The following is a 20,710-nucleotide window of genomic DNA, read 5'->3' on the forward strand; positions in this document are numbered from 1 at the left end:
GCACCTAATGTTCTCTATTAGCAGTATCTAACTGTTTTGTCTAGGGATGTGCGAGTTCCTGAAAAACCCGAGTCGAGTCGAGTTTTTTTGCCGCGTTCGAGTCGAGTTCCCGAATTTTTCGAGCTACGGGAAATTGTCGAGCTGTTTGAAGAATTCAAGCAGTTCGGGTAGATCGAAAAACTAGAGCAGCTCGAAAAATCCAAATAGCTCGAAAAACTCGGGAAATTTGAAGAGCTTCATGATTTTTTAAAATTGTTAGGATCATATATTTTAATTTTAACGTCTGGAGGTGCAATCAGAAAATGCATGTTACTAGGATCGAAGTTTTAAAAAAGAGCTTGAATTCGAGCGCTAGTGGGTTGTAATGGTTGTCTGTCTGAAAAGTTCCGGAACGGCATGATAACATCCGAACTAACAAAGGTAAAAAAAATAAAAACACATGGTTGTTAGGATTTTTTCCCAGCTATCCGATGGGAACCTTAAATTTGACCTTGACCAAGTCCTTCAAGGTCATTTGAAGGTCAAATCGATTTTTTTAAATAGGACATCCTATTTTCGACCCCGGAAATGAAAAGAGCGGAAAATTTTACGTTCAAATATGGTCTAAAATATATTAAAATTTGACCATGGAAGGTTTGGACAAGGACAAATGCAGGTTTGATACGATAACTCGAAAATCAGAACTCGTAGAGAACAACATTTAAAACGTAATATTCATAATAATTATCCAGCTATTTGATGGAGACCTTGGTTTTGACCTTGACCATGACCTTCAAGGTCATTTGAAGGTCAAATCGATTTTTTTAAATAGAACCCTCCATTTTTGACTCCGTAAATGAAGGGAATGGAAAATTTAGCGTTCGTATAGGGTCTTGACCATTTTTAAATTTTGCCTTTTGCAGGTCATGAACAAGGTTCATCCCAGGTTCAGTTCGATAACTCGAAAACCAGAATTCGTAGAGAAAATTATTTAAGACACAATATTCATGATTATGACCTTCAAGGTCATTTGTAGATTAAATCGCGGATAATTTTGCGTCTTAAAAACGTATCCAATTTTAATCTTAACTTAACTTGATTGCTTCATCGCAAAATTCTACATCATCAACTAAAATTATTCCGATAGTCAAGCAACCCCATTGTTGAACATCCCTGACATTATAAATTTTTTAGTTATCATTATCTTACTTCTAAACTGCTTCAGCATAGTTTTCACCCCGTAGACTCAAATTACTCCACTTCTACTTTCACTTTTTAATTGCTTAAATTTTCTTGACACAAATAATAATAATAATAATAATAATAGTAACGTGTCAATTTTTAAACCTTCTATTAAATGGACAAGACTTGTTTAAATGAATAATGAACATTAACAATTTAAAGAAGGGTTCATAATAAACCATACAACTATTTTTAAAATTAAATTTTAATTTGACCATCAGAGATATTGTTAATCAAGAATTTCTAAAAAATTTCTTCGTTTAATCTTTTCAATCTCAGTCATCTTTTATCCAATTTCAATTTACCAAAGCTCATTTTTTATTTCTTAGTATCTCGTGATATGTAGAGGTTGACAACATTTTTTCTGGAAAAGAAGTATTTCTCTAATTTTGTCTTGAAAATAGTGTTTTCTTGTTCATTGGTCATTTTTTTGTCGAATATTTTTCAGTAGTTAATTTGTCATTTTTCGCAGTCGTGCATATTTATTATCTGCATATAAACATGCAACGCCTTAATGAAAGAGAAAGAATTTCACTTTTGATGATGATAGGCTGGGGTGAACTTAGACGATCTTACGAAGATGCCAAAACTCTCTTCAATGAAACTTTCAGACTTGGCCTTACTCCAATTTCTAAATCTACAGTATCGAGGGCTGTCAGACGGTTTCATGATACAGGAAGTGTAAAAGATCGTCCTCGTTCTGGAAGACCGTCTACTGCAACAAATGAAGAAAAATCACTAGATGTCTTATTGTCACTCATAGAGGATCCCCATTCTTCAATACGCAAAATGTCTCAACAACATGAAATAAGCAAGTTTTCTATTCAGAAAATATTAAAAACTAACAAATTCCATCCATTCAAGGTTAATCTTGTGCAAGAGCTGAATGAAGATGATTTTGATAGGAGAGTTGAGTTTTGCGAAGAAATGATGTCTAGGATTGTTGAAGATCCCAATTTTGCCTTCAATATAGTATTTTCAGATGAAGCTACGTTCCAATTAACTGGTACTATGAATAGGCATAACTGCAGATATTGGGCTCAGCAAAATCCTCACTGGATGAGCGAAGACAAAACCCAATATCCCGAGAAATTAAATGTTTGGGCTGGAATATTGAATAATCAATTGATTGGTCCCTTTTTCATAGAGGGTAATTTAAATGCAGCAAGATATGAGGACATGTTACGGATGCAAATCGTTCGTAGAATTATAGAGGTTACGGGAGCCAATTTTGAACACACGTGGTTCCAGCAGGATGGTGCAGCAGCTCACTATGGACGCAATGTTCGACAGTATTTGAATACTGTGTTCATTGATCGCTGGATTGGCCGCAGAGGTATTATCGGATGGCCCGCCAGATCACCTGATCTGACTCCTCTAGATTTCTTCCTCTGAGGATACTTAAAAGATCGTGTTTATAAAACTAAGCCACAAAATTTAGTTGAATTACGGCAAAGGATAATTGATGAAAGCACTTTGATTTCGGCAGAACACATTCAAAATTCTATTCATAGTTTTTATTATCGATTAGGTTACTGTCAAGAAACCGAAGGTCATCAGTTTGAACATTTGCTAAAATAATTCTTTCCTTAATTGGTCGGACTGAGTCTTGCCTTAACTGGTTGGACAACACCAAGTCTTGCCTTAACTGGTTGGACAAACCCAATAACCCAAGTCTTGCCTTAACTGGTTGGATAACACCAAGTCTTGCCATAACTGGTTGGACAACACCAAGTCTTGCCTGAATTGGTTCGACAGATTCTTGCCTCAATTGGTTGGAAAAACCAAGACCTGCCTTGATTGATTAAACCGCATCTAACCTTAAATGGTTGGGCCGAGTCTTATCTTAACTGCTTGGATAACACCAGGTCTTACATAACTGGTTGGACAACAACAAGTTTTGCCTTAATTGGTTGGATAGATTTTTGCCTTAATTGTTTGGAGAAAACCAAGAACTGCCTTAATTGACAAAAAAATGGGTGGTCCTATTTAAAAAAATTAACCTTCAAATCATCAGGAGGGTCATGGTCAAGGTCAAAACCAAGGTCTCCATCAAATAGCTGGATAATTATTATGAATATTACGTTTTAAATGTTGTTCTCTACGAGTTCTGATTTTCGAGTTATCGTATCAAACCTGCATTTGTCCTTGTCCAAACCTTCCATGGTCAAATTTTAATATATTTTAGACCATATTTGAACGTAAAATTTTCCGCTCTTTTCATTTCCGGGGTCGAAAATAGGATGTCCTATTTAAAAAAATCGATTTGACCTTCAAATGACCTTGAAGGACTTGGTCAAGGTCAAATTTAAGGTTCCCATCGGATAGCTGGGAAAAAATCCTAACAACCATGTGTTTTTATTTTTTTTTACCTTTGTTAGTTCGGATGTTATCATGCCGTTCCGGAACTTTTCAGACACCCTGTATGCTTGAAAGTAGAAAAAATTATTGCCTATCAATTATGGCTATTTTTTGACCTTTCTTCATTGCCATATATATAGCTGATAAAACCATTAAAATTAATCTAAATTTTAAAATTTGCAAAAGTAGAAGAAAAAAGCTTTGATTTGAGGGTCAGATGGTTAAAATTGACCGCTCGGATCAAAAGTTATAAGGATTTTAGAAATGGGAAAAATCGCTGATTTTCGTAAAAAATCGAGATATTTATGATTTTTTGCTGTTTTTAAATGTAGACAACTTTTTATCCAAGCAACCATTTTTAACCCACCAGCACTCAAAGTACAGATCTTTTCTCATACTTTGGTACTATGAGTATGTTTTTTCCGTTTGTGATCTCGGACATTGAGTACGTACAGTTGAGCAATGGCTAGTTTTCGTTCATTTTTTCCATGTTAAATTTCCATAAGAGAATTAAAACTGCCCGGCAAAAAAATAAGTATTTTGAAATCTCGGGAGCGCAAGATTTTTTGTGTTCTGTATGGCCTAAGGAACCCAAAAAGGTTGGCTCGGTAGGTCTGCTCTCAAATTTGAATTTTGTTCGCTTAGACCCCTAAAAGTAACCGGTTTTCCGTAGATTAGCACATATCTGTGGTCTATTAGACATACTTCGAAATACAGCACAGAAGAAATAAGTAAACCGTTGATTTTCAGAGCGTGGAAAGTTATTTTACAAGGCTCACCCTTTTCTTCCTACGTACGCTTATGACTATATTATAATAATATTTATGCAGACTTTAGGCTTCCCGAGTCGATTGGGACGTGGTAAAACTCTCAACTATCTCTATACGCGAAATGCGAGCTAAAACATTTTTATTTACATTTTCCTCAGTATGGATAATACGAGCATTCTCCAGTATGGATAACGCGAGATCCTTAAAAATATAGAAAATATTTACATTTATAAAAAGAGAGTCTCGAATGTTCGTCGATAATTGAGTTGGGAAAAGATTTTAATGATCCAATGAACTAAACGTCGATTATATTTGTTTCTCTACATTTCAAACGTCTTAGCATCCCTTTTCAAGAGATCGAAAGATTTATGAGGCATATGCATATGCGTTATCAAGATAGATTTAATAGTAACTGACGAGAGCGTTAGATTTTATGAAGAAAGTATGAGTTGCGAGGGCACAATAGCTGCATCACGATTACAGAGGGCTGTTTTAGGAGTAAATCCATATGATATAGTATAACATTACGATAAATGTGACCTAAGTAACACTTCTATACAGCGTAATCAGGACCTCACGCCGTGCATAAAGGTGCTACTTAGGTCACGAGTATTGAATAGAATTTTACAGCAAATGAGCTAAAATTATCCATACTGGGGGCAACTTTTTGCATACTCGTAAAATCAATGTTTTACATTTATGCAGATAACTTTTTTAAATGACGAGTTCGACTTGCGCCAATTTTTTTTCCTTATAAAAAATGGACTAAAAAACATAGAAATTTTGTATTCGAACTTATATTGTGTCAATTAAAAGTGATGCACAAAATAGCTAAGGGTATCCACACTGGGCGCATCTCCCCTATGCCTATCAATTATGGATGTTTTTTGACCTTTTTGATTGCCATTTCCCAATAAGGTGGTAGGCATTTTTATTATTCATGTTTATGGTTATAGATATTTTAATTTTAATAATTAACTGGAATCGATTCTATTTAGATAAAACTCAGTAAAAATGTTTTAAATATAGGTACCCGGTGGCAAGCAACACAGCTGAGTTTAGTGACATGAAAACTTTGAGATAGTTGAATTTTTGAGCTACTCGAGTATTTCGAGCTGTTCGAGTTTTATGAATAGCTCAAAATACTCGAGTAACTTGACTCGACTCGAGACGGGAGTTTTTCGGGCGGGAAACTCGACTTTTCGGGAACTCGCACAACCCTAGTTTTTTCATTAAATAATACTCGGGAAAATAAGTTGTGCTATGTATTTAGGTTTTTTTAATTAAGAGAAAATGAAGAACTTATACTTTTACATTCAGAGACATCAAGCGTTACATTTACTCAAGTCGATCGTCGATCTTAATCGCATTGATGCTCGTTCAACACTGCTGATATTTCGACTGTCGCACGCGGATGCGGCGTCGCTTTTTCTCCCACTACTTCGACGTTATCGCCATTACACATCTACGCATTTTACTTACGACTAGTGCGATTTACGTCACTCCTAACGTCGCTCGGTTAAAACACATATTGCAATAATAATAAAATTCAAGTCTTTTTGAGATTTTTCTTTCTACTGTCAATTCCTTATAGGGGTAGAAGTAAAAATTTTAAATAATAAAGATTTGAACATCGAACACGAAAATTACGCATTGATTTATGATGCAAGGTAAAATTTTGAAACTGAAAATATTGAAAAACTATGACAGTTGAAAAATAAATATTAAATTTAAAATTCAAAACAAAAATTATCTAAACTCTTGTTCTTTTATATTTCCTAATATTTCAGTTCAACATTTTTGTTTTGGTAATTATTTGATTTCATAATTTCAGATTTTTAATTTTTGCCTTTCATGCTTTAATTTTATCAAATTTTAATTTTTTTAAATTTTTGCAATCAAGTGAAATTGATTATTCAATTACTCATTATCATGAAAATGAAGATACTTACATTTTAGTAAACAAATACAAAAATATGAAGTCTTATTATTATCTAGTCAGCAACGTCAAATTTTCATATTATCAAGAAAGTTATCTATGGATGTAGTTATTTATCACTGGCAAGAACATTGACGTAATTTTGTTATGAATTAAAATTTTATAGTTTTCTACATTTACTCGTCACTGTCGATGTGACATTTGTTTGAAAGAGATATAAAAACTTTATGTTGCCAATCACTTAAACCAATTAATTAGCGCAGAAATACCTGATAAAAATGAAAAATAGATTATTTACTGTTGTACGACAATTTATGATACAATTATGATGCTATGGATGTATTTAATTCAAAAGAAATTGAAAATTATTCTAATTTTAAAAGTCAATTGAATGATAACCATATACTTGAATTTAACAACATTTAAAAATTTAACTCGATTTTTGTTAAGCAATCTGCAGTTAATTTCAGAGATTGTCTAATATTCAACCTATTGATAGACATAAAGAATATATTTAAATACTTTTTTCTGGTTCAAGTACAAAAAGACACTGGATTTGTTTGTGGTACAAAGACAATGCAATACAAATTTTTTATAGTATTAACAAAAAATGTCTAGATGATGATCATAGAATTTTTATTAATAGGCTGTTTCCAAATCAAGATAATTTACGCATATCTTTTGAACAAGTACCGTATATTATGATTGCGGTGTTTTTGCTATAGAATTTACAGTCGCTATTGTATTTAATATTTGCCCATGCAGTTTTCAATTTAATATCAGTAAAATGCGAAAACATTTTATTAGAATGTATGATACAATAACTTTATCATTTTTTCGAATATCAAAAGATTATAAAAATAAAATTTATTTTAAATTAATTGCTAAAATTAAAATTACAAAAAACGTTACTTATGCAATAAAATTGGCTAAATCTAAATTAAAATTTTATAAAATTAATATTGAGGAACTTGAGGTATTATATACGGTAATCATTAATCAACTCTTTTAGAAGCCAACACAAAGAAACAGTACCTGCTAAGAATCATTAAAAAAATAATATAGATCATAAAATAATAAGTTTAGCTGATAAAACAACTATTAATTTTATTCATCATTTTGAAAGAAAAATCACACTGATGGATGTGGATAATAATGGCATTGTATATTTATCAAATCAAAATAGCAAAAAAAACTTCATTAAACCAGTATAGTATTTTATAATATCTCATTGATAATAGATCAATAAATAAGATATTATAAAATACACAGATAATTGATTTGTTTTTTCATATAGCCCATATTTATTATCAAAATTTAACCGTCACATTAACGTTGAAGTGTGTTTAACTGTATACCGCGTTGAATATTTATTTAATTATACATTTTTGAAAATGAGTTATATTGATGTGATTTTTAGTATTATAGATATATATGGAATTATACATAATTTTAAATATTTGGATATTACAACACTAATATTATATGGGACAAGACTACATTAAGGTTCAAAAATAAACTGTGAAATCATTGTTGATCAGATATTATGACTTTATTGAAATCTCCTAACGATCAGGTCTGAGAACTGACGCTCTACTCATTAAACGCCGCCGAAAACTCGGGCCCGCTAGAACAAAGACGCTTTCCCGAGGACTACCGAAGGGACTCGAAGCAGTGCGCGCGCTCCTCTATATCTATAGCTATACACACCCAGTCATGTGCCCGCGCGAACGCCTCTCGCCACTCGACTCTCTGGCCTGGCAGTCACAGATCGGCCCTTTAGCCTCTCCGCACTGAAAGTGACCTTCAAAATCCGTGGAGTAAACTCCCTACTGAGGTCGTGGCAGTCTAAGAATGATTATAAAATCACTCCTAACCGTATTGGTCTGAAGCCACGAATCGCCTTGTCGATTCGCGCATATGAGAGCCAAATGACGAAAAAACGTTCGCTAAAACTACTAATAGGTAGAATATATTATTAATAAAGAATAAATACGCCGCACTTACTCTTGTACCTAGTAGTCCTCGGTTACGTCCGGAACAAATATATATATATATATATATACACACGGGGGGGTTCCCCTGCTCGCTCCGTTCGCCCACCCCCAATACAATTAATTTGACATTTATCTAAATAACAAATTGGCAATGAATTATTAATACATCTATTTTTTCCACACCATCCATGAGGTAAATTAAAAGGCGCGCTTTTTCTCTGTTTACAATAATGTTATGTTTTATTTAACTTGATTTAAAATTTAAAATTTAGATTAATTATCTAATATAAATTTGAATCAAAATTTTCGCCAACATGGCGGAGACGAGCGCAGGCTCGTTGTGTGCACAAGCGACAATTTATTACAAATATCCTAAAATAGAAGTGAAAACAGTTGTGTGTCTAATTCGTGAAAGTGTCTACCACACAAGTGATTTTGCAAGATTAGATGGTGCGATTAAATTAAGTAGTGTATTGGGAATATGCAACGAACATCATGATCTCGATCTAACCTCAAATATAAGTAAAGAAACGCTAAGTAATGATGCGAGGCATATAGTCGCTCAGATAAAATCAAACCATAACTCGGAATCTAGAAAGAAATTGCTCGATAATTTAGAAATCATCAGTGATGAAGAAGAAGGAGAAGTGTATGATAATAGTTTGAAAAGAGAAAATTCACTGTCAAGAGAAATAAATAAAGAATTAACAGAAAAAAACAAGATGCTAAGAGATTTACTGGAGAAGCCAAAAAGTGACACAAATACAGTGAAAAATAAAACTTTTGCGAAAGCAATGTCTTATTCAAAAACTAGTACCAGGTCAAAAAAGGTACTAGTAAGCAGATAAACTTGTTTGTAGCACACTATTTAAATAAGGATAAGGCAAATCAGACCAAAGACGTTTACAAGAAAAAGGATGAAGTGATTTTTAATTGTTTAAATGAAGAAATTACAAGTAAAGCTTTTAGTATATTAAAGAAAAAACTAGCTGCTGAATGTGAAGTGAACGAAGAAAAAGTAGAAAATCCAAAAGTAAAAGTAGTTGAAATTAATAATTTTGAAAACCTAGATGATAAAAAATTGGAAGAAGATATAAACGAAAGAAACTTTAGTAAATTTTCAAAACAATGTATAGTTCTACATACATATAAGAACAACAAGACTAACTTGCAAACAGCGTTAATTGAAATGCCAGCAGAATTGTATCAAAGTGTCAGAGAAAGCAATAATAAACTATTTGTAGGATATCAAAACTGCAGAGTTTATGATTATTGCAATATTAAACCATGCTTCAACTGTCGCAGATTTGGACATAATGGTCTGAAATGCGATAATAGGCCTATCTGTTTTAAGTTTACGGGCAACCATAAAACTAGAGAGTGCGAAAGACAAGGAAACATAATGAAATTTCCGAATTGTATATACAGCAATCTTAAATACAAGACAGAACATATGGCAACAGACAGCCACGAATGCAAAATTTTGCAAGCAAAGATAAGAAAGTTTATTAACTTTACCGACTATACAATGCAACCTATATTACCAAGATATGTCGGCATGGCAGGGGCCACGACAGTTATAGCAGCGAGATGGAGAAATATCGGGATGTCAACAGCCTCGATTAACACATTCAACGATAATATACCAAATAAAGAAAGAAACAATAATTAACCATGGATCAGGATATTAACATTGAAGAAGTAGGCAAGGCAGAGTGTGAAGTAGAAAACACCAGAGAACTAAACAGGAAGATCGTGAAGATCGTGAAGAAAAAAAATTTAATTTTGTGTGTGAATATAAGAAGTCACAATGCAAATTTTGAAAAACTAAAAACATTTGTAGAAAGTATGTCAAAAAAGTCATGGGTGTATAATATGTACGGATAATCTGTACGGAGACATCGATCATGCATCACCCTCATTTCTATCAATTACATGGGTATAAATTATGCTACAACGAGAGCAGAATTAATAGGGCAGATGGTGTCCTTGTGTATATTAAAAATAATATTTATGAAAAAACTAAAGTAGAAGTAATTGATAGATTGAGTGCGGTTAGCTCAGATCTTAAGCTTCAATCAGGTGAATCATGAAGAGTTTCGGCTATGTACAGGTGTCACGATGTACCCAAAACAGAATTTCTAAATAGTGTAAATAAATTTCTATCAAAACACATTAGAACCAAAAATCACTGTATAATAGGAGATTTCAATATAGATATAATAGAAAGTAATGTAGGTGCAATATCAATAAGTCAGGAATTTTTAAATAATTTCTTTGAACAAGAATTCATTCCGTACTATAGAGGTGTAATAAGACCCTCTCTAGATAACGAATCGGGTTCTTGTATTGATAATTGTTTTGCAAAGACTAGAGACGTTAATATTGAATCTTATAAACTATGTACTCTGTTTAACGACCACTATCCGCTTGTAATAAGTATCGATCAGCTTAAAGTGCAGAATGAGCAAGAAAAGATAGAAAATTGTATTAATTATAGAAAGTTAAAAGAATATGCAAAGAAAATAGAATGGAATTCATGTTTGCATTTGCAGGATCCAAATCTTGCTTTGGATGAACTAATAAAAATGATACATAGCTGTGTTGGAAAAGCCACTTGTAACGAAAAAACTAAGAATAAACAATTACCTAGGAAAATATGGACAACTGAGGCAATATTAGTATCGAGTAAAAATAAAGAAAATCTATATAATATATGGGAAAAAATCCTACAAATATAACTTTAAAGCATGAATATAAAAATTATGAAAAAATTTTGAAAAAAAAAACAATAGAAGATGCTGAATACAAATTCGAAAACAGTGAGATAAGAAGAAGTGCTGATAATCCAAGACAACTATAGAGCATTATAAACAGTAAAATGGGCAAAAGCAACAAACAAATGAAATCGCCTGGTGTATAGTGGTAAATAACCAAAAAATAGTAAACAAGACAAATATAGCGAATGTGATAAATGATTATTTTAATCAAGTTGGAATAGACTTAAGTAACCAAATAAATAATAAGTACGATGATCAAATAAAACTGCCAGCAAGAATTAGCGATTTTTAATATAGCTAAAATATTTGAAAAAATTATATACAACAGACTTTTCAAGTTTATAATGAAGCATAATATTATATCAGAGAGACAGTTTAGTTTCGTCAGAGGCAGAGGAGCAATAGATGCGCTTGATCGTATTGCGGATATTATATACAAAAGTCTAGACAAAAGTAAACCAATAATAACGACATTTCTAGATCTAGCCAAAGCTTTTGATACTGTTGATCACAGAATATTATTGGATAAGTTAGAAAAATATGGAATAAAAGGATGTGCCTTAAAATTCTTAACTAGCTATCTATCAGGTAGGAAACAATGCGTTAAGATTAATAATTTCAAAAGTGAATACAAAGATAGTTCCATAGGTGTTCCGCAAGGAACCATTTTAGGTCCTTTATTTTTTATCCTATATGTAAATAACCTACTGATAGATATGTTTAAAGACTATAATGTCTTATGCAGACGACACAGTCATCATCTCGAGTGATGACTCGTGGTCGGCAGCACAAGACAAGATGAATTTTTATCTTAGCAAGGTTGCCAAATAACTGATGTTAAATAAACTATCGTTAAATGTAAATAAAACTGTATACATAACCTATGGCAACTACTGTGATAGTGTTCCAGAGGATATGAATATTAAAATTGGAGGTAACTTTATAAATATGGTTGAAAGCCATAAATAATTAGAGTTACATTTCGATTACAATATGAAATGGAATATACACATTGACTCCATTGTAAAAAGAACAAGATATTTAATTTTTGTCTTTGCAAAAATTAAAAGTACAATGGATAGAAAAACCTTAATGATGATCTACCATGCATTCTTCCAGGGCCTAGTCAATTATGGAATAATTGCCTGGGGTGGGTCATATAACAATTGTATGTACTCGATACAAGGAGTACAAAAGAAGTTATTAAAAATTATTAACAGAAATCATTTTGAAACACAAAATTCCCCACTAACAGTTAGGCAATTGTTCCAAATTGAAGCAATAACATATCACTATGAGAAACTAAGGGAATATATAACTAATATTTATAGTAAAAAATACGAAAACTACTAGGAAAAAAAGTATATCAAAAATTAATAATTCTATAAGTAAGAAAAGCAGCTACTACATAGCTGTGAAAATTTTCAATTTACTCTCTAATGATCTCACAGAATTAACAGTTAGAAAAGTAACTATAAAAAATAAATTAAATGATTTCATAAGAAATCTAATAGTATGAAATGATTTGGAGAGACTAGTTTCACTTCTGTTATAGGTACAAGAAAGAACAGTATGAAAAGATTCATTTTAGTTTTTAGTCTTTAAGTTATCTGTATAATTATTGTGCCATACCTATGTACAGGCAACTTGTTTGCCTCGATAGGAAGCTTTTGAAAGGCTTATGTATATGGTCATAAATAAAATAAAAAATAAAATAAAAATTTAAATATGCTTGAATTATGTATTTTATTCGTTAATATTTAATACTTTCATCACATTTATTCAAAATTATATGAGTACATAAAAATTTCAAAAGAACTCTGTATCGCTACACAGTGTACCAAAATCTGCTCGACAAGCCAAATTGCAATCATTCTTAATGAAAAAAATTGCAAAATACTTGTACGATGATTTCCGTTCGTGTAGAACTGCTTATATTTAATAAAAGAGTACATAACCTAAAAGAAAAATAGGAAAACACATAAGACTGAATAATGTAATAATCGAAATGTTCTATAATCGGAATGTACTAAAATCTCTAAAACTGTAAGAACAAAAAAAAGAAGAAAAAAAGAATATATACTTGCTGATTTTGGATCTCTGAACTCTAAACTGATAAAATATAAATTTTAGATCTTTCTTTTATTAACCACCATCACTTAATCGACATTTTAGAAACTTGAAGGGGTCTTAAACACCTTATAGATTATCAAACCAATGCTGTAACTTTTCTATTTTTCTTATAAGGTATGTGGAGCGTTATCGAATATAAGTAGTTCTACATGAACAGAAATTATTGTAGAAGTATTTTGCATTTTTTTTTTTATTAAGAATTATTGCGATTTGGCTTGTCGGGCGAATTCTGGCCATAAAAATCGGATTTTGGTACACTGTGCGCCGTCGCGCGATCATGCGATAGAATGAGATGCTTGGATGCAATGAAATGGGATATCAGGTAGTTAATTAAAAACACACAGGATATATGGGAAACGTGGTACTCTTTATTCCCTTCAGCAATCATTTCTTTTACATCTTCTTTTTCCCCCTAGTTCTTCTTGCGGTCCCGTAGGATTTCTGCCAAGGTCTTCTTGCGTGCGGCTCGCTCCGAGCATTGATGCGACCGCTTTACGCCTGGGTGGCTGCAGATGTAGCATCTCGGCTCTTCCTCCCTCTTCTTCCGCAGATATTCGGCGTGCTACTGCTCCTTTATCCGCGCGCATTCTTCCTCGTGGCGAGCCCGTGTCAATGTGATATTATGATGATGTAAATGTAATATATTATGATGATGTCAATAATCGCCCGTTGCGACAACTTGCTCACGTCTTTCGCGATAATAACGCCGTTGGCTTTAGCTGTTTCGGTCGATTTGCTTTAGTCGAGCCTTTAGATGGGCCGGGCTTACGCTTTCCATCCTGCTAATTCGTCGTCAGCGCGCTTGCCGTTACAATTTTCCGAGGTCGCCCGCGCGGGCAGCGAGAGGGTTTCAGGGTAGCTCCGTTTACGGGTCCCCCACTTCTCTCTGCACCGCGATGTCGACCCATATTTACCGGGCCGTTGCTCGCGCTCCCCTCCCGCCACTACGTCCGTCGGCTTGAGATCAGACTCGAGTTCGCACGCTTCTGGTGGGTGCTCATCACCTTTACCTCTCAAGCATCCCCTGGTGATCGAGACTCATCGTCGTCTTTGTCATAAAAGATCTTCATTTCTTTGGCCAACATTGGTTTTTCCACTCTTCCTTTTTTATCGGTCAGCTCGAATGTATTCGAATCGACTTGGTCCGTAATTGTATATGAGTCTATGTACGGAAAAGCCAATTTTGCCGTGATGCCTTCCGCCGCAGACAACAATACGTTTCTCCTATTGGAGACGTCGCTAACTTTGAAAGTTGGCACTAGTCGGCGGGCATCGAAAAATGCCGCCTAGCGATCTTGCGACTCGCTGGACAGGGCATTTGCACGCTTGTGCAGAGCTGGCAGCTTGGCGAGGCGGTTTCGCCACGCTCCCACAGCCTCCTACTGTGCAGCTTCTTGATCTTCTTTTCCTCTAAGAGATGCCAGCATTTTCGTCTGCTTGCCGAAATTCATCATCGCAAGCGAAGCCCCCGTAGATTCATGCACTGCGGTGTTGAAGGAAAACGATATCTCGTTCAGGTATTCGTCCCATGCTCGATAATTATCTTGAGTAAACGTGCAATTCCTCTCTGTGAGGGTAAGTACTCTGCTCGTAATTCGAGTACTCGGTCTTGTCCGTCTATGCACTGCGTCAACACAACGTTGTATCACTTGCATCGGTTTGTATGACGAACTGCTGATCGAAGCACGGGCAGTGCAGTACTGGAGCCAAGGCGATAAGAGCTTTTATTGCCTCAAATGCTGATTGCTGTTCATTGCCCCAAACGAACGGCTGATCTTTCTTTGTCAGCCAAGTTAAAGGCTCGACCAACGTTGCGTAATTTTCCAGTAATTGTCTATACCACTTTGCAGCTGCGGCGCCAGACTGTTTGCGTTCCGTCGGTAAGACGTACGCAAGCGATGCTAGTAGAGATTGCTCCAGTGGTGGTGGCGCGCAGTACTCTTGCCCGCCCGCCAGTACGGTTTCGGTTTCTTTGGGAACTGTCCTAGTCGTAGCAGTTCATACGAGGGGTCAACTTTTGCAGTTCTGGCATCAGATTTTTATGTAAGAGGTCTAGTTGTTTTTTCAGGCTTGGTTGTGGCTTCATTTCCTTCATCATGCCTCCCAAGCATGTCACAAAATCCCGCACGGGCTTGTGCGCGCCTTGGTATCTTCTCTCTGCGTCCGTTGTTGGAATCGCCTGTTCGTGCCGTACCATCTTGTCGCCGCCGTATAGAACTCTTCCCAGCTTTGCCACTCATCTTTGTTGTTATCGTATTATTCTGTGGCTATGCCTGTAAATACGAATAGCAGAGCCGCCATCCTCTCTGCTTCGGTCATTTGCGCTAGGGTTAAATTTAATTCTTCCTTCTCGCTACACGAATTTATTTTGATGCCCACCTACTCTGACGCTCTTGCTCGTTACCTGCAACGTTAAGGCGTCAGTTTGTAACGGGGCAACTGGCCTTGTGCACGGCGGCCACGAAGATGCCGCAGAGTCACCGAGCAGTTTCTCTATCTGTTAAAATACTCTATCGGAATCCAGTTACGTGTGAGATATTGCGATTTGAGGTTAGATATGAAAAGCTCAGTATTAACACGCTTAGTGGGAGTTTTTCTCAAAGGAAAGTATTCAATAATGATTTTTAAGCGAAAAATCATTTTCGAAAAATTGAGTCTGACCGGAAACTTGCACTCACGCCTTCCAGGAGGTGAAATTCGTTTGATACACGCCTTAGCCATTTGAGCCACGCAAACGTTGTTATACGATGTTGTACAGGCTGCGTTATTTGCTGAAATTTATAGCATTATTTACTTAAAGTCTAGAAAGTGACCATTATTTATTGTATCCCACTCAAACTTGTTGAATCATCAATAACTATATAAAACATATTTCTATCTTATTAAAAATGGGTAGTTACCGGTAATTTTTAGCCATGTAAACATTTTTTTATATTATAACTACCTGGTTATTAGATTTTTACCCACTTTAAATCGGACTTCTTCTACCAGGGTAGCGAAACTCAAAATTTTACTATTACAAAGCTTCCTTTAGGAGGAAGCAACAGTAGGATATAATTTTTTGATTAATACGATTAGAAATCGAATAAAAAAGTGAAGCTCGCGCGGCTGCTGGAGCGTGCGGCAAGCAAGGCATGCTTGCACTCTGATTTCGTGCGTTCAAGGCGGCTTGTGTTTGCAGTCTTAAATATCTCGGCTTCTGGACGACGAACTAAGTTTTATAAATTCAATCTAAAAGAAATTTTCATAGTAAATGTGAAAAATACTAGTTTTTTACCGTAGTATATACGTATATAATACTCGACGTATGTATTTTGGTAAATAAATTTGAGCGTATTGATTAGATTTTTTTACATTTTTTCGAGATTAATTTCTAATTTCGCATCTTATATAAGGCTCCGATCGAAATGTAGGGACATTTATTTGAATTTAAATATTGCGCGCCCGCGCGCCACTTGTATAAAGGTTAGAATCAATGTGTCGAAGAAGGACAAAGCAATCGTTCTGCTGTTCCGCTAGCAGACAGCAAATATTTTAAAATACAGATGGTATAATTCTAGCATGTGTTTTACACTAAGTGAACGCATCTGATGCCTAATTGCATAAAAACAGCTGATTTTTTCAAATATTTTTTAAATTAATTCAAGTAGTGTTGTGATAAGTGTCTTTGGGGTATATAGCTTATAGCTTATAACCCTAAAAAGGAGAAAAAAGTAAAGTGTTTTTTTAACAGCAGAGCAGTGAAGTAAAGTTTCATTTACAAAGTGTAAAATTAAGTGTTGTGTAAGAGTGTGTGGTTAGCGAGGTGCTAAGGGCAGGTTTTGAGTACCCATCCAGATAAGAAGGACTCTCGAGCAAAAGGCAAGAAGAGGCCAAGAAGATTTCTAGGCCAGTCAATAGAGATATTTTGTCTGACAAAAATACGTACAGCAATCCGCCTGTGCGATCATTTAAAATACAGTCCGTAGATGTTTGTTGATGTGTTTCCAATTCGCAACTCGCATTGCTAAATTTATTATTAACAATTTAGTGAAAAAAACTGCCAACAACTCAAGACCTTTAAGTTCAGCAAGAAAGATACAAACTCTAGCAGCGGATGGAACCTCTGAGGTCAGGAATAGATTGATTAATATTAACATTCTATTTCCTGCGCTCGAGGAACTTTTGATTTGCAACCAATACCATGCCAAAGTTCTACTTGGCGAGTCCGAAGCTCAAAGTTTATGATTCAAGATTAAAATATTGTGCATTGAGTGTGGTCAGCTGGCAGCTATCAACTCATGCAGAAAAGTTGGCGTCAAGAACCACGTTTGGGAGAACAACAGAATAACAGTGGTCACATTTTGTGCTCTTGGACTCGGACATGCTGGTCTATCAACATTTTGTGAGTTGATGGACTGCTTAGAACCCATGGCTCAGTCTGCATATGATTCGATTAAGGAACGATTCAGTGAAGTGTAAAAAAGTGGCCAAGGACTCCATGAAGACTGCAGTGATAGAAGAAAAAGCCGCTACAGAGATTAGAGCACCCGGATCAAACATTTCTGGAGATGGTTTGGGTGAAATATTTTTCTCTGTAACATTTTGAGGTTAGACTGGTAATTTCCTACAGTTTTAACTTGAAGATTTAACACAGTGACAAAAAAGAATATAAGTATAAAATTTTATCATTAGCAAGAATAAAATAACCTTTTTTTTAGATTTCTATGAAAATTCATGAAATGCATTTTTTGTTTGCAGGTAAGAAAAGCCGTACAGAGCCCAAAGGTATAAGTGAATATACCACATAATTGCTGAGAGTCGAGGTCTATGTGTGTGGAACATAGAAAACTTGGTCCCAAAGGATTTGGTAAGCACTAATTCAATTTATACTTTCAAAAATAATCATAAACTTTAATGTCAATTTTCTCTAAATGTGGTTTTTACTGATTTCATCTCACTGTCCGTAGGATTTTAGTCCGTAGGAAAAAAAATTCAGTTTTTATACGCCAAATCATTTCTAAGCATTCAAATCAAAATCCCTGCATTTATACAAAAAATACAGGTGTACAAAGTATCATCCTTGAATTTGAGCCCAAAAGAACCATTTGTTCACTTGGAATCTTACGGACAGTAAAAAATTCACAAATCCTTGCACCGAGTGTTACAATGGGCCAGCAGGGATAATGAAGGTTTTAGCACGATGAAGTTAAAGGTATTTATACTAAATATCACTATAAAAAATTTGAAATGATTTACTTTAATTTTGTGATTTTCACTTATAATTCTTCTTTTCAGGGTTTAAAGGTGTAGTGTACCCTTAAATTAGTTAGTAGTGATAAGATTAAAGAAAATATTTTATTAACCCATTAAAAACCAGGCGAAACCTGGCAGAGATATCGAGAAACGAACTATGCCATCCTTTGCATAACCAAAAAAAACGTGTTTTTTCTTTTGTCGATCACAATTGTTTATAACAAATTATTTAAACAAATAACCCAAAATGTCGTAATTTTGCAAAACTGAATGCGGATATCCATTCTACGGGCAAAAACACGACAAAAACACGACAAAAACTTATGTAACGTTTTTTTGTCAGAGTTCAATTTATTAGTCTAAAACAGGAACAAACTTTTCACATGTAAATCATCCTTCTCATCCGTCTTAGATGTAGACCTGCGGAATACCGTAGTGTTGCATGCTACAATTGGTAGAGCTTATTTTTTGTTCAAAACCTTCCGTGTTAGAGATCACGTTTGAGTGGAAGGCTAACGGTGGTACATGAATTGAAAAAAAAAAAAAATTATCTTTCGAAACGAGACTTTAGGAATAGAACTTTTCATAAAAATAGATCACATTATTCTGTATTGATAAGAGGTAAAAAATGGACATGGTGTCTTTTTATGCGACTTATTCAAGCATCTTTAGCGAACGCTACGGTGGTTTACAATAAACTCCATCCGGATGAAAAGAAAGGTTCCAAAGATATTGTTCAAGAAGTTTGTGAATATTACATTCAGAAGCTATCATCAGTACGTATTCCCAGGGAAAAGAGGAAGCCTGGAAATTCTTCAGAACACATCATGAAACAAGGAAGTACGAAAAAATGCAGGATAGGTACGTGTTCGACGAGAACTGAATGGTTCTGTACGAAATGTTGCAAACCTATTTGCAGAAAACACAAAGAAGATCACGGCAATGAGCCATAATTGGGTTCATAACTCGGAAACTTATTGAAACTTTTACTACATTGCGCACGATTGTTTATCCTTATTTTACACTAACAAATTGAACTCTGACAAACAAACGTTACATAGGTTTTTGCCCGTAGAATCGATATCCGCATTCAGTTTTGCAAAATTACAACATTTTGGGTTATTTGTTTAAATAATTTGTTATAAACAATTGTGTTTGACAAAAGAAAAAACACGGGTATTTTTTTTTTTTGGTTATGCAAAGGATGGCACAGTTCGTTTCTCGATATTTCTGCCAGGTTTTGCCTGGTTTTTAATGGGTTATTGGAAATCATTCTGAAGATGATATGGATAAAAAGTTAAGATTACAAATGGTCCAAACGAGTTTCAATAATTGTGCACATTTTGATATCTTTCATCAGACCTCGAACATTTGTGTCATTAATTTTATTGGGGTTGCCATCTTTCGTACACAAAAAATTCGCTGCAAGAGGTCTTTTAGATACTTTATCTTATTTGAGACTCTGTGCCCTGGTAGAAGAATTAGGTAGACGAGGTCAAGGTAGATTTCGGTGTCTTGGTATAAAAATCATTCGGTGTCTAGGTGTACAGGGTGGCCGATGACGACGTCTAGGTGGTGCGCTCTATGGTTTTTGGTGTCTAGGTAAATAAATCATATGAAGAAAGCGTCTAGGTGTACTGGGTGGCCGATGACAAGGTCTAGGAAGTTTACACCGTGGTTTTTTGTGTCTAGGTAAATAAATCATACGAAGACGGTGTCTAGGTGTACAGGGTTGCCGATGACGAAGTCTAGATGGTGCGCTTCATAGTTTTTGGTGTATAGGAAAATAAATTGTACGAGGACAGCGTCTAGGTGTACAGGGTTGCCGATGACGAAGTCTAGATGGTGCGCTTCATAGATATCGGTGTATGAGTGTAATAATAATATTCGTGGACAGCGTAAATTTATACCCATCCATATTTTTCTAACATATATTATCAACATAGCCACCATACTAATATTTTACGGCAGAACAATCAGTGTTTTCATGTTAGTGATAAAAATGTTACAAAAAAGCCACGGTCAAAAGGTGCTAAAGATGCTTATATTTTATTTTTGGACAAATATGAAATACTTAAAAAAATTTACTAAGGAGAACTGAAATCTTAAAAAAAAATTGACTTTTAAAAAAGTAAAAGGTTAGGCGATCTTAATTAAATCAATCAAACAAAGTCAAGTTTATTATATTACGTAGTATCTTGAGAGTTGTTCCTAATGGATCATCATATAACTTAACTTTAAGTTAAGTAAGCCCTTGATTATACAAAACAATTT

The sequence above is a fragment of the Nasonia vitripennis genome (genome assembly GCF_009193385.2).
Source record: "Nasonia vitripennis strain AsymCx chromosome 5 unlocalized genomic scaffold, Nvit_psr_1.1 chr5_random0003, whole genome shotgun sequence".
NCBI classification, from domain to species: Eukaryota; Metazoa; Arthropoda; class Insecta; order Hymenoptera; family Pteromalidae; genus Nasonia; species Nasonia vitripennis.